The following is a 12203-nucleotide window of genomic DNA, read 5'->3' as shown; positions in this document are numbered from 1 at the left end:
TTCCTTTCAGGAGCTGAAGCGAAGATTTACCTCCGCCCCGGTTTTGCGGCAACCTGATGTCTCACTCCCGTTCCAGGTAGAGGTGGATGCTTCTGAGATTGGTGCAGGAGCTGTTTTGTCCCAAAAGGATCCTGTAACATCTAAAATGAATCCCTGTGCTTTCTTTTCCCGAAAGTTCTCTCCATCTGAACGTAACTATGATGTGGGGAATCGGGAACTGTTGGCCATGAAATGGGCATTTGAGGAGTGGAGACATTGGTTGGAGGGAGCTAAACATCAAGTTGTGGTCCTCACTGACCACAAGAATTTGATTTACCTAGAGTCGGCCAAACGCTTGAACCCTAGACAGGGTAGGTGGGCCTTGTTTTTTACACATTTTGATTTTGTGGTCTCTTTTCTTCCTGGAACTAAGAATGTCAAGGCAGACGCCCTCTCTAGGAGTTTCTTTGCTCATTCTCCTGTGGTGACCAAACCTGCTACCATCTTAGGCAAAGGGGTAGTTCTTTCTGCCATCTCGCCCGATTTGAGACTTGCGCTGCAAGAGTTCGAGGAGGACAAACCTGAGCGTTGTCCCAGTGGAAAGTTGTATGTTCCTGACCAGTGGAAGAAGAGAGTGATGTCTGAAGTTCATTGCTCTGCATTGGCTGGTCATCCAGGTATTTTTGGTACTAGAGATCTGGTGAGTCGCTCTTTTTGGTGGCCCACCTTGTCTCATGATGTCAGGAATTTTGTGCAGTCCTGTGGGACTTGCTCCCGGTCTAAATCTTGTTCTCACTCTAGTGGGTTGTTGATGCCTTTGCCGGTCCCCAGGAGGCCATGGACCCATATTTCAATGGATTTCATCTCTGATATGCCGGTCTCTCAAAGAATGACTGCTATTTGGGTGATTTGTGATAGGTTCTCTAAGATGGTTCATCTTGTACCACTCCCTAAGTTGCCATCTTCCTCTGAGTTGGTGCCCCTGTTTTTGCAACAGGTGGTTCGCTTACACGGGATTCCTGAGAACATTGTATCTGACAGAGGAGTTCAGTTTGTGTCTAGATTTTGGAGGACTTTCTGTTCCAAGCTGGGAATTCAGTTGTCCTTCTCCTCTGCTTTTCACCACCAGACCAATGGGCAGACAGAGAGAACAAACCAGACCTTGGAGGAGTATTTGAGATGTTTTATTTCCGCTGATCAGGATGATTGGGTTTCATTTTTGCCCTTGGCCGAATTTGCTTTAAATAATAGAGCTAGTTCTGCCACTTTGATGTCACCTTTTTTTTGTAACTTTGGGTTTCATCCTCGATTTTCTTCAGGGCAGGTGGAGCCTCCTGCCTGCCCAGGTGTTGACACTGTGGTGGAGAGAATGCACCAGATCTGGGACCAAGTGGTGGATAAGTTATCTCTCTCCCAGGAAAAGGCCCAGCGGTTTTCCAATCGACATAGGACCATTGGTCCCCAGTTTAAGATTGGTGATATGGTGTGGTTATCATCAAAAAATATTGCTATGAAGGTGGCTTCTCCTAAGTTTAAGCCTAGATTTATTGGACCTTACAAGATTTTGGAGATTATTAATCCGGTCTCTTTTCGTTTGGCTCTTCCTGTCACATTTAAAATCCATAATGTGTTCCATAAGTCCTTGTTGAAGAGGTTTGTTGAACCAGTTGTTCCTGGGGTGGCACCTCCAGACCCTGTATTGGTTGAAGGTAACATGGAATATGAGGTAGAGAAAATACTGGATTCCCGTTTGGCTAGACGGAGACTCCAGTATTTGGTTAAGTGGAAGGGTTATGGTCAGGAGGATAATTCCTGGGTCTCTGCCTCTGATATTCATGCCAAAAGATTGGTGCGTGCCTTTCATCGGGCTCACCCTGATCGCCCTGGTGGCGTGGTTGAGGGTTCGGTGACCCCTCCTCAAGGGGGAGGTACTGTTGTGAGTTCATTTTCCCCTTCGTCACTGAGGTCTGGTGAACTCTCTATTCTGGTAAAGGAAGGTAATGAGCCTGATTATGAGGCACCTGAGTCTAATGAGGATGACTGGCTGAGTGGAGTCACGGACTGGATATAAGGCTGCCGACGCCCTTCTGCCCTGCGGGTGATTTCTCTGTGGACTTCTAGGACACCAGTCTGATTCCTGCTCCTCTAAAGCTAAGTTTTCTGTTTTGCCTGTTAGCTTTTTGTTTTGTTTTTTGTTTTCCTTGCTTTTCAGTATTCTGCCATTCCCTGCTGGGGTGAGCTGAATCTCCTTTTGCCTGTAGCTCTGTCTTCAGTATATTCCTGAGTACTGACATAGCTTTTTGAAGTCTTCAGGGCCTTTTTTACTGTCAGTCTGTTGGCTCTTATTTTCATAGGGTTTTTCACGGATTGCAGACAGCAGCCTTCCTGTCCTTTTCTATCTAGTTAGCTTGGGCCCCTCTTTGCTCAGTCTATCTTTCTGTCTGTGTTAGTATTTTTATCTTGCTTCACCGTCATTATATGTTGGGGGCTGCCTATTGCTTTGGGGTCTGCTCTGGGGCAGTTTAGATTTCCCCTTTCTTTCTTTAGGCCTATTTAATTCTCCAGCTGTGATCGAGGGGTCTAGGGCATCGTAGGAACCCCCCACGGCTGCTGCTAGCAGCATTCAGAGCCTGTGCTCAGGGATGGTTTGCCGAGTATGGCCGCCTTTTCTCCCATGCCTGGGAGTGTGAGGATGACAGGGAACGTGGTGCTGTGGGTGGAATGTCACTGGGTCTCTGGACAACAGTGCCAGAGGTTCTTCCATGGCAATCCTGTGAGGAAGCCGAACCAGCTGTGTGTGAGCTGGAGGAAGAGGCTACAACACGAGCTGAAGAGGTGGTAGGTGGTGCTGTAGGTTGGCCTATGTCTTCAGTGTGTCTTTGTAACTCCACCACATGCTTGGTCCGCACATGTTTCCACATATTTGTGGTATTGAGGTTGCTGACACTTTTCCCTCTTTTGGCTTTATGATTACACAGCTTGCATTTGACAAAGCAAATGTCATCTGCAACTGTGTCAAAAAAGGACCACGCACTGCAAGTCCTGGGAGCGCCCAAGTGGAGGCTTCAGGCAACCAAGTCTGCCCCCTCCCTCTCCCTCCTGTTTTGGCCATTCGGGAAATCTCATCGACAGAGCTGCTACCACCACCTTCCTGTTCCTCACGCCATCATGGGTCAAGGACCTCATCATCTACCCTCCCCTCTTCAAACACCTGCTTCTCCTGGGTAGTCTCGCCAGCACAGTACGCACCAGAAAGTGGCACCTGAGTCTCATCATCTGATGCGTACTGAGGTGTGCTGACCATAGGCACTAGCCCACCCACCTCTTCAGATTCAGAGGGACAAAACAGTTGCGCATCACTGCATACTCCCTCTTCTTCACATTCTAGAATGCTGCTTGGCTGGCCCCCTGTTTCCAAGCCAAGAGATTCAGAGAACAGAAGTAGAGATGGCTCCTGTCCAGGCCTCTCTGACTGCCTGGGCAATTTGGCAGGTGGTGAAGAGACAGATGGTTGCTCTTCAGTGCTCTTGCCCTGAGAGGATGTGGAAGTAATTGAAGTCGATGCGTTAGCTGCCATCCATCCGACAGCGGCTTCAATTTGCTCGTCTCGCAGCAGTGGGGTACGGCAAGGTCCTACAAAGCTGCGCATAAAGGACTGTTGCCTGGTAAAACTGGGGAATGCTGATTCACTGGTGCCCGCAGCAGGCACAGAATCCCCACTTCCTCTCCCTGCTGAAACTCCACGACCACGACCACGTGCCTTACTCCCTGTCTTCTTCATCTTGGTAGACTGATAAAGATAGGCAGAAAAGTACAAAGGGGGGGCTTAGTGTGCTTATTCCTGTACAGCTGCTAACAGGTATAAGAAACACTAATTTTATAAAGTGTGTGGACTACACTTTAATTTGAGCTAATGTGGCCTACACAACTGTCAAGTGGAGTGTTTGGTGAACTTTATTTACGTGTTTTTTTTTCAAAAAAACAAAAAGGATGTGACCAAAGATGTGAAAGCGATAGTATCACAAACTTTTTGGAGCTATTAAAATGCAGGAAGGTAACCTACAATGCAATAGATGAGGCTCCAAAAAATAGGCTAATACTAATCTGGCTGCGGCTGCAGGGCACAAGCCAGAAAAAATGCTCCTCTATCTACTCCTATATAGTGTTTGCAACCAACCAATGTAGATGGATATGGATGGAAGCATACTAATAGGAGAAAAAAATCAGGAAAAATGAGCTGCAATAAATAAAAAAAGGACTATTTATGAGGCAGTGACGCATGCTGAGCGGACTACAACCAGTGGTGGCTGCAGAGCACACTACAACATGAGCTGCACTCACACACAGAGACCTCATAGACAGCCGTGAACAGTGCAGAGAACTGGGCACTAGCACTGAAAGGCTGCAGAAAGGCTCCGCTGTCTACTCCTATAGTGTTTGCAACCAATGCAGATGGATACGGATGGATGCACACTAATAGGAGAATTAATGAAAAATGAGCAGTAATAAAACAAAAATAAATATGTATGAGGCAGTGACGCACACTGAGCGGCCTATAACCAGAGGTGGCTGCAAGACACACTACAGCGTGAGCTGCACTCACACAGACCTTGCAGACAGCTGTGAACAGCGCTGCAAGGCAAAAGAAAGCTACAGTGATTGATAATGTAGCCTGGGTAAAGCACAATATTATATAGCAAATCACTATCTCTAACTGTCCCTCAGAGTCTTGAACAGCAGCCTGTCCCTAACTGAATTCACAACTGAGTGAACCCTAAATGGCGGTGGTGGATTTTATAGTGCATCATGACATCATTTCAGCAGCCAATCACAGCCATGCCATTAGTTAACATGCCTACATGCCTAACAGGATGTGCCCACACTTCTGACGATTCCTCATTGGCTGAATCAAATCAAACTGGCTCATAGCATTATGGGAACTTCCGATTCCGGTATTCGATATGCAAAAAGTATCGTAATTCAGTATCGGAATTCCGATACCGCGAATATCGGCTGATACCCGTTATTTGCGGTATCGGAATGCTCAACACTATTAACAATACAATAATTACAGACAATAATTAGACAACCCTGCTCGTGAGAGCTTACATTCTACAATGAGGTGGGGGAGATACAAAGTACAGGTGTGTATTTACAGTGATGTATTTACAATGATGGTCCAGTCATCTTGATGGACTGAGGGATAGATGGGGATAGTGAATGGGCTACACATGCACACTTCCACATAAAATGACTTTGATTAGTGAATGTGATTGGCCTCTCTGAACAAATGTGTTTTGAGGGAGCGCCTAAAACTGTGCAAATTGTAGATAGCCCTAATTTCTTGGGGTAGAGCATTCCAGAGGAGTGGTGCAGCACGGAAGAAGTCTTGGAGTCAGGAGTGTTAGGTATGGATTAGTGCGGATGTTAGTCAAAAGTCGTTTCCAGAGCGCAACGATCGGTTAGGCCAATAGACAGAATTGAGGGAGGAGAAGGGGGTGCCACACTGTGGGAGCTTTGTGGGTGAGAACAAGTACTTTGAATCTGATCCTAAAATGAATGGGCAGCCAATGTAAATAAATAATCTCTTTATAATGAGTCAACATATTCCGTAGCGCTTCACAGTTTTTGCACACATTATCATCGCTGTCCCTGATGGGGCTCACAATCTAAATTCCCTATCAGTATGTCTTTGGAATGTGGGAGGAAACAGTAGTACCGGGAGGAAACCTACGCAGACACGGGGAGAACATACAAACTCCTTGCAAATGTTGTCCTTGGAGGGATTTGACTAATTATCTATGTTTAAGTAAATAGATATTGGGTATAAACCCTTGCCGGATGCTTATGCGTATTCACATTTAGCTTTATTGTGTTCCTCCTCCAATCAGTGGCGTAATTAGAGTGTGATGGACCCCAGTGACCTGCCTTCGGGGAGGCCTGTGGGCAGGTCTTTCTTTGGTAATGCTGTAGATAAGCGTCCAATGTAATCTGAAAGATAAGAAAAAAAGGTTAGATTATACTCACTGGGGGACGCAGTCAAGTTTGGTGGGTGTCGCGGTCCGGTCCGGCGCCTCCCATCTTTTAGCGATGACGTCTGCTCACTGCAGTACTTTACTCTGCCCTCAACAGGGCAGATAAAGTACGCCTGCGCAGGAGCCACGGCAGAAGTAAGAAGGAGGACGTCATCACTAGGAGATGGAAGGCGCCGGACTGGACCGCGACACCCATCAGAACGGACCGGACCCCCGGTGAGTATAATTAAACTCGTTTTTCTTATCTTTCAGGTTACATCGGGGGGCTTATCTACAGCATTACAGAATGCTGTAGATAAGCTCCTGATGTTGGTGGCCGCAGCCCATAGATCAAAAATGAGGTCACAGATTCCCTTTAACTCAAAACTTCTAACACTGATTACACAACAACTACAAGATGGAATTCTTCACCCCAGGTATCACTTTAAACAGTTTAATACTGCCAAACTGACAATTAGAGTTGAGCGACTTTTGGGTTTTTAGGGTCGCGTTTCGTTTCGTGAAATCCGACTTTTCCAAAAGTCGGGTCGAGCAAGATCGTCCGATTATAGGGAAAAGTCGGGGTCGTCCCGAAACACGAAACCCAATGTAAGTCAATGGGGAATAAAAGTCGGCAGTGAGAGGAGGACAGGAAACACACCTACAGTGCCCATTTGAATGCCAAAAGCATCAATTCTTCTTACTTAAGCTTGTCAACCTTAATTAACTTCATAATACAAGTTACGCACTGAAAAATGGGGGTTATTTGGCTAAAGTTGTGGGGGGGAGGGCTGGCTGCAGGTTTTCATGTGCCCTGGGCGAAAGAGCGCCCCTTTAACACATACCACAACTCATCATGCTCCGATACGGCAGAGAAATAGCGGTATAGTACAATGAAAAATACCTCACTTTTTACATCTCATGACGAGGCCCATCTATTTCTCCATACAGAATCATTGGTCCCATATAATGTTTGAAACAGTATATGATGAGCTCCACATAATGCTACAGTATATGTTGGTCCCCATGGATGAAGCTCCACTGTCTTATGGGCCCAAATAATGCTCCAAACATAATGGGCCCCATTTCTAATGCTCTAGTGTATAATGGGCCCTGTAAATGCTGCTCCAGTGTCTGATGTCCACCTTTGGAATGTTCCAGTGTATGGTGGGCCCCATCTATCATTCTCCAGAGTATAGTGCTCCCCAAAAATTGCTGTCCCAACATTGAAAACAATCAAATAAGTCTCCTCGCTAGGGAATCCCTGTACTTGTCTGGATTCCTCGTCGTCCCCATCTTCCATCTCACTGCACAGTATTTCAACTTTGCAAGTGCTGTGATCCTGGGCAAGCAGGGGGGGCCCACTCGTTGGCGACGGCACTGGCACAGGGCCCCTGATAGTACGGTGGTGTGTCTGATGGCGGGTGGGCCGAACCTGCACTTTCATCTGCAGCTTCCTCTTTGTCACCGTGTAAGATGGAACTGTATATGGGAAGGGTAACCTGAGTTTCATCAGGGTCAGATTCAGGTCGTGTAGCGTGCGAGGGGAATGTAGTGGTCTGGGTCAATGTACCAGCAGATTCATCGAGCAGTGGCTGGGCATCAGTGCACTTGTGTCGCCCCCAGGAGTACGGTCGCCACAGTGGCATTACCTTCTTCCTAGGGAGTGTGATGTCATGCTTGGGAGCAATGAAGGATCTCTCTAGCAGGTTAACTGATTGGGCGGCGTTATTCCCACGAGTCATGACCCTCCAAACAGTGTTCATGAAGGCAAAGTGTTTGTTTTACGTGGGCAGTATGGTTGCAAAGCTGAACCTTAAAGGAATGTCCAGAAGGGCACCACCAGGAGTGGAGCCTACGGTTAAATTCGACTCCACCTGGGAAACCTCAACCATGCCAGCTACAGAACAGATGCACACATTGCAAGCTTAATTCCGTTAACGAACGAGACTCCGTCATGCCCCGCGGTCCGAGTCCGACTTACTAGAGGGACACGTGAGGCTCTGGCACATGAGATTGGCCAATAACTGGTGTGTCATGCCCTTACATGTCCGTGGCTGCATGTGCGCTACACTGAAAAGGCCAGCGTTTGTCGCTTACAGGTGCAGATAACCCGCTGAACAACGTTAGTGATGGGGATCACTGATTACAATTATTACCCGCGAACAATGATTTCCCAGTAAGTGCAGGTCAACCGCAGTTCCGAAATTAGGCCTAACAGTCATTCCTGAAAAAATGAAAAACTTACGTGTGCAAACCACAGGTGCTGTAGCTTGCTTAACAGCTCGCCAGCCGTTCTCACGCCCAGTATGGATTACACGTGATTGCACAAAGGTGAGAAAGGGTACCGTATCCCCAGATAACATGTATGGATAGCGTACACATTCAAAATATATGTCTATACATCAGGAGGCAGGCTCAGACGGTGTTAGGCCCAGTATGGATTGCACGTGATTGCACAAAGGTTAGAAAGGGTACCGTTTCCCCGGATAACATGTATGGATAGCGTACACATTCAAAATATATGTCTCAGGAGGCAGGCTCAGACGGTGTTAGGCCCAGTATGGATTGCACGTGATTGCACAAAGGTTAGAAAGGGTACCGTTTCCCCGGATAACATGTATGGATAGCGTACACATTCAAAATATATGTCTCAGGAGGCAGGCTCAGACGGTGTTAGGCCCAGTATGGATTGCACGTGATTGCACAAAGGTTAGAAAGGGTAACGTTTCCCCGGATAACATGTATGGATAGCGTACACATTCAAAATATATGTCTCAGGAGGCAGGCTCAGACGGTGTTAGGCCCAGTATGGATTGCACGTGATTGCACAAAGGTTAGAAAGGGTACCGTTTCCCCGGATAACATGTATGGATAGCGTACACATTCAAAATATATGTCTCAGGAGGCAGGCTCAGACGGTGTTAGGTCCAGTATGGATTGCACGTGATTGCACAAAGGTTAGAAAGGGTACCGTTTCCCCGGATAACATGTATGGATAGCGTACACATTCAAAATATATGTCTCAGGAGGCAGGCTCAGACGGTGTTAGGCCCAGTATGGATTGCACGTGATTGCACAAAGGTTAGAAAGGGTACCGTATCCCCGGATAACATGTATGGATAGCGTACACATTCAAAATATATGTCTCAGGAGGCAGGCTCAGACGGTGTTAGGCCCAGTATGGATTGCACGTGATTGCACAAAGGTTAGAAAGGGTACCGTATCCCCGGATAACATGTATGGATAGCGTACACATTCAAAATATATGTCTCAGGAGGCAGGCTCAGACGGTGTTAGGCCCAGTATGGATTGCACGTGATTGCACAAAGGTTAGAAAGGGTACCGTATCCCCAGATAACATGTATGGATAGCGTACACATTCAAAATATATGTCTCAGGAGGCAGACTCAGACGGTGTTAGGCCCAGTATGGATTGCACGTGATTGCACAAAGGTTAGAAAAGGTACCGTTTCCCTGGATAACATGTATGGATAGCGTACACATTCAAAATATATGTCTCAGGAGGCAGGCTCAGACGGTGTTAGGCCCAGTATGGATTGCACGTGATTGCACAAAGGTTAGAAAGGGTACCGTATCCCCGGATAACATGTATGGATAGCGTACACATTCAAAATATATGTCTCAGGAGGCAGGCTCAGACGGTGTTAGGCCCAGTATGGATTGCACGTGATTGCACAAAGGTTAGAAAGGGTACCGTATCCCCAGATAACATGTATGGATAGCGTACACATTCAAAATATATGTCTCAGGAGGCAGGCTCAGACGGTGTTAGGCCCAGTATGGATTGCACGTGATTGCACAAAGGTTAGAAAGGGTACCGTTTCCCCAGATAAGATGTATGGATAGCGTACACATTCAAAATATATGTCTATACATCAGGAGGCAGGCTCAGACGGTGTCAGGCACAGTATGGATTTGACGGCCCAGACTACACAGCGGAGGAGCAGGGAGAGGTAAAGATTGCAAATGCTGGGGCCCTGCCCAAGCAAGGGGGGCCCACTCGTGGGCGTCGGTACTGGCACTGGGCCCCTCATAGTACGGCGGTGTGTCTGACGGCGGGTGTGCACCACCACCGTCAGAGACACTTGATTGCACTATGAAGGACCCTGTACCAGTGCCCGCGCCCAAGAGTCGGCCTACCCACCTGTCCAGGGCAACGGCACTCGCACGGTGTTGTGCGCTAGGTGGTGACCCCGGCCATGGGGGGGGCAGCACAGTTAGGGAGTTTTAGAAAGTGGCATATGTTGATGTTGGACATTCAGCTGATGCAAAAGGTGAAATAGTTCAAGTCCCAGGAAGAGGTGGACCAAAGCAAGCCATTTTTCTGTCACCCTATGTGTCATCAGAGGAAGGTGGGACAAAATCCTTGGAAACCCATGCGTGGTTCATTTTAATGAAGGTTAGATCATCCACATTTTGGGTTGACAGACGGGTCCTTTTTTCTGTCAGAATTGATCCAGCTGCACTGAAGACTCTTTCCGATAGCACACTTGCAGCTGGGCAAGCGAGCTCCTGTAAGGCATATTGTGCCAATTCAGGCCAGGTGTCCAGTTTAGCGGCCCAATAGTCAAAGGGGAATGATCTGTGTGGGAGAACATCGATATGGGAGGAAAAGTAGTTTGTAACCATAGTTGACAACTGCTGTCTCCTGTCACTTTCCATCGATGCAGTATTACCAGTTGTGTGAGCGGTACTTGAAAAATCAGTCCACAACATTGTCATGAAACCCCTGTCTCCAATGCCACTTCTGCTGTGTGCACCACGAACACCTCTGCCAAGCTGCCCCCAGCCCGTACGGCTCGTGTGAGAACCATCACCGCTGCTGTGTACTGGGAATGCCTCAAGCAACCGATTTACCAGAGTTGCTTGTTTATTAGCCAATATTAGGTCAAGGTTCTCCTGTGGCATGATGTTTTGTAATTTGCCTTTATAGCGTGGATCCAGGATGCTGGCCAACCAGTAGTCGTCATCGTTCATCATTTTGGCAATGCGTGGGTCCCTTTTTAGGATCTGCAAGGCATAATCTGACATGTGGGCCAATGTTCCCGGTGTCAATGATGCACTGCGAGTGCTGGTTGGAGGAGCACTTTTTGGCAAATCCACATCCCTCCAGTCACGCACAAACCCTGTACCAGACCTTGCCACGCCAACATTTTCTCTTGCCCCACGAGATGTATCCTCCTCCCCAAAGTAATCATCCCCATCATCCTCCTCCTCCTCTTCTTCCTCCACCTCGTCCAGGAGAGGTCCCTGAGCAGACAATGGCTGAATGTCATCAAGGATTCCCTCCTCCTCTTCCTCCTCATCAACATTGGCTGCAGACGCCTGCTCCTTAAGGTGCGTCAAAGTTTGCATGAGCAGACGCATAAGTGGGATGCTCATGCTTAGGATGGCGTCGTCTGCGCTTACCAGCCGTGTGCATTCCTCAAAACACTGAAGGACTTTACAGAGGTCTTTCAGCTTCGACCACTGCACACCTGTCAACTCCATGTCTGCTCTCAAAGTGCCTGGCCGTGTATCCTCCCACAAATGCATTATGGCCTGCCTCTGCTCGCACAGCCGCTCCACCATGTGCAGGGTGGAGTTCCACCTTGTTGCAATGTCGATAATGAGGCGGTGGTTGGGAAGGTGGAGCAATCGCTGCAGCTTCTGCATACGAACGGAGTGTACAGGCGACCGGCGGATGTGCGCGCACAGTCTTCGCACCTTCTGGAGCAGGGCTGTTAACTCCGGATAATTTTTGAGGAAGCACTGCACCACCAGGTTCAAGGTGTGAGCCAAGCAAGGTATATGGCTGAGTTTTGAAAGGGCTATGGCTGCCACAAAATTACGGCCGTTATCACTAACTACCTTGCCTGCCTCAAGATGTACACTGCCCAGCCATGACTCAGGTTGTCGCTTCAAGTACTCGGCCAGCACCTCGGCGGTGTGTCTGTCGCCCAAACACATCATCTGCAACACAGCCTGCTGACGCTTTCCACTAGCTGCTCGATAGGGGGACACATCGTGTGCAAAAGTGGCAGCTGCAGATGGAGTGCTCGTACGACTGCTCTCTGTGGACGAGCTTTCGCTTCTGGAGGAGGAGGAGGAGGGTCGAATGCCTACAGCCAACTGTTTCCTATACCGTGGGCTAGGCAGCACTGTCCCACCACCGCTGTCCCCTGTGGACCCTGCATCCACCACATT

The sequence above is a fragment of the Dendrobates tinctorius genome, unplaced genomic scaffold (genome assembly GCF_039654945.1).
Source record: "Dendrobates tinctorius isolate UK_male_01 unplaced genomic scaffold, ASM3965494v1 ptg000003l, whole genome shotgun sequence".
In the NCBI taxonomy this organism is placed as follows: Eukaryota; Metazoa; Chordata; class Amphibia; order Anura; family Dendrobatidae; genus Dendrobates; species Dendrobates tinctorius.
This window is presented reverse-complemented; position numbering follows the sequence as displayed.